Consider the following 4,032-nt stretch of genomic DNA (forward strand, 5'->3'; position numbering starts at 1 on the left):
TGAGTGTAGTAACTTGACAGACAACCACAATTAACAAACCAAGTGTATTATACAGATATTAATTACAAATACAGTGTCCGAGCAAATCGAATAAGTGCACTACCAGTGTGTGTGTGTGTGTGTGTGTGTGTGTGTATAGTCTCTTAGCGTCCCAACTGTACAATATGTACAAGAGTTCGGATCGGTCTCACCGGTAATCCTTTGTATTCCGCAAGCATGAATCCCCCAAAACGCTGGCTGTTTAAGTGTCCTTCCAGGCAAGTATTCAAAAAGAAAATATACTCCGCAAGAAGAGTAGCCTGGAAAAATCCAGACCCTAATCTATTAAGATTAAGGGTCTGGGATCGAACAATGAAAACCGCCTAACTCGAGGGGCGGCACCAAGCATGCATTTGAAACTCTAACTGCACGCAATTGGATAACGCCACGACCAATCACAACAATACACGCTTAGCTACCAGCAGAGCTAAATGATGTTTCATTAAGAAAGTTCGGGAGAAGCGCGTCAGATGCTTAGCATAAACATCACAAGTCAATCAGCGCCATAGGTTTAAATACAGCTGACTCACCTCAATTCACTCGATGGTTTATCAGTAACCCTCCACCACCCCATCTCATCACTCCGAGTTCTCGCTACTCCTATTGGGGGGTAACATACTCTGGGTTCGGCCCACTCCCGAGCTCGGAGCCCTTCACCGGACAGCACGCCAAACATGCACTACTATTCTCCGGCTAATTATATGTAAGCGTGAACTCGTGAACTGATAGATTAAACTCTTGCCGTATCCAGTCGGCAAAACAGCAAAAACGTCCTTCTTGCAAAGGAACGATTCGAGTTTTCGGTTTTCTGTTCCTCTTTTATATGGAAAGCCAAGTCTAACTCGTTCATTGTAGCGGCCAAAGTCGTTTCAAACAACTTGTTGTTCATCTGTAGCGACAGCGATCTTTCAAAGTTTACTATATGATTCGAACGTCGCAGTGCTGTCATCATCAGCTTAGCTCGCCTCTGGCCCGCCTACATCAGATACACCGATTTGATTGGTTCCCACTATTGCTTACGTATTGCAGTAACCTGCATCATTGCTCGATGCCAGAGTGTCTTGCAGAGACAATTCAAATTGTGCTCTCGCGAGACCTCTGGATTTTCAGGGTACAAGAAGAGTCGATCCACACAAAAAAACAGTCAACAAAAAAGATAATCCACAGGATCGATCGCAGGGTAGGGTTTCAAAACTTTCTGAGCTATGCCGCTCTCGAACGCCGTAAAGCCGGTTCCATATATGGGCAACGTGCAACGCTTCCCACCTGGGTGACGCAAACGTCACGTGACGACGGAGCGCAAGCAGAATCTCGCGTTATTAAAATTCGGGGTCAAACACAGACAGACAACAGGGAGATAACAGCACACCGGGAAAGGATAAACATAATTGACAGTGCCTTCTTGTAGGCAAGCAATACTATAAATAAACTTTGCCTTATGTGGCCACGCTACATAGATCCCCCACCCCAGCCTGCGAGGTCGGAGGAGAACGTCCGTACCAGCGTTTCAGGTTAACCACATTAATATTCTCTGTTTTTGGTGGGTCTCCCCAACGAACTGTGTAATTTATTGGCCCCATTTTTTTTTTACTATTTCAGCTGGTCCCTCCCACTTGGGCGCTAGCTTAGCAGAGTATTTGTTTGTAGCTGATGAAAGTGGATGGGTTCTAATCCAGACTAGATCGCCCGAGTGAAACTGCACATCTTTCCTACGGGTATTATAGTATCTAGCTTGTCTGGCTTGTTGCACTTTCATTCTAGAGTTCACTTCCTCTGCCATGATGTTTTGTCTCTCCAGTAGGGTTATAAGCGGGTTGATGAGGAGCAGGTGGTCTGTGGATCAGTCTTTCTAAGGGCCCGTGAACCTGTCTGCCCAGCATAAGCTCAGCTGGAGTTTTGCCAGTGGTCTCCTGGTAAGCCATGCTAATGGAAAAACGAAATTCAGATACTGGTCCCATAATTGATGGTGTTGACCCACGTATGATGCTATCATTGTTTTTAATGTCCGGTTTATTCTTTCTGTCAGGTTTGTTTGTGGGTGATAACTTTTAGTGAGTTTTTGGACACTACCCCACGTCTTGCACAGCTCAGCCAGAACATTGGAGGTAAATTGTGCACCACAGTCTGAAATTATGTATTTTGGTACGCCCCAGCGAGTAAAGATCTCGTCCTTGAGAATTCTGACAATTTTTTGTGTCTTGGAATCTCTGAGGGGAAACATCTCCACCCACTTTGTGTAGTAATCCACTATCACAAAGAGGTAAGCGTTTTGTTTCTTACTAAGTGGAAAAGGACCCATCAAATCCACTCCTAATGTGTGCCCTGGTTCTGTCACCTGCGTATATATATATATATGTACAGTCGTGGCCAAAAGTTTTGAGAATGACACAAATATTAGTTTTCACAAAGTTTGCTGCTAAACTGCTTTTAGATCTTTGTTTCAGTTGTTTCTGTGATGTACTGAAATATAATTACAAGCACTTCATACGTTTCAAAGGCTTTTATCGACAATTACATGACATTTATGCAAAGAGTCAGTATTTGCAGTGTTGGCCCTTCTTTTTCAGGACCTCTGCAATTCGACTGGGCATGCTCTCAATCAACTTCTGGGCCAAATCCTGACTGATAGCAACCCATTCTTTCATAATCACTTCTTGGAGTTTGTCAGAATTAGTGGGTTTTTGTTTGTCCACCCGCCTCTTGAGGATTGACCACAAGTTCCAAGTTCTCAATGGGATTAAGATCTGGGGAGTTTCCAGGCCATGGACCCAAAATTTCAACGTTTTGGTCCCCGAGCCACTTACAGTAGTTATCACTTTTGCCCTATGGCACGGTGCTCCATCGTGCTGGAAAATGCATTGTTCTTCACCAAACTGTTGTTGGATTGTTGGAAGAAGTTGCTGTTGGAGAGTGTTTTGGTACCATTCTTTATTCATGGCTGTGTTTTTGGGCAGAACTGTGAGTGAGCCCACTCCCTTGGATGAGAAGCAACCCCACACATGAATGGTCTCAGGATGCTTTACTGTTGGCATGACACAGGACTGATGGTAGCGCTCACCTTTTCTTCTCCGGACAAGCCTTTTTCCAGATGCCCCAAACAATCGGAAAGAGGCTTCATCGGAGAATATGACTTTGCCCCAGTCCTCAGCAGTCCATTCGCCATAGTTTTTGCAGAAGATCAATCTGTCCCTGATGTTTTTTTTTTGGAGAGAAGTGGCTTCTTTGCTGCCCTTCTTGACACCAGGCCATCTTCCAAAAGTCTTGGCCTCACTGTGCGTGCAGTGCTGATATTTTTACACAGAGTTTTTGCAAGGTTGTATTTGGGTACTTTTAATAACTTTTTAAAAACGTCTTATTCCAACGTGCATATTATGTTATTTTAACACCTGAATAAAACGTCCCCAGAAAGTTGCAGTTTGGTTTTATTTTCGTAGTAGACAAACGTGATATTTACGTTTTTTGACTACTTTAAGAAAACGTTCCAGGTTGGTATTTTTACAACGTTTTTTTATTTTATTTTAAAAACGTTATTAAAACGTTGTACTACAACATTACCTAATTGCAACCAAAATACAACGTTGTGGAAAGTTGTGAAAAAGTTTTGTGTTTGCTGGGTACGTACCAAACGCATTTAGAGAGGTTTTTCCTTCTAGGGTGAAGGTAAAAAGCAGGTGGGTTTGATGGGAGAAGCGACAAATACTTTTCTAGAGAGGCAACAGGACAAAGAGGGTTCCCGGTCTGCTGGAACATGAAGCCACGTCTGCTCTCCTTATTTCTTTCATTTGGGTCCTTGTGGTTTTTTGTTTCTTCGTTAAAGCTCATCGTGGCATACTTGAGACCATTTTCGTCGGTTAAAATCTTAAATGAGTCTGGCATGAGTTCCCGGTTCCCGTCTTTTCCTCTACGCCCGAAATGCAACTGCACATCAAACCAGACTTTGTTTACAAGTCCTTCAGGTGTGCTGGGACAGTTTAATGGTGCTGAATTCCTTAG

This window comes from Garra rufa, chromosome 5, assembly GCF_049309525.1.
Source record: "Garra rufa chromosome 5, GarRuf1.0, whole genome shotgun sequence".
Lineage (NCBI taxonomy): Eukaryota > Metazoa > Chordata > Actinopteri > Cypriniformes > Cyprinidae > Garra > Garra rufa.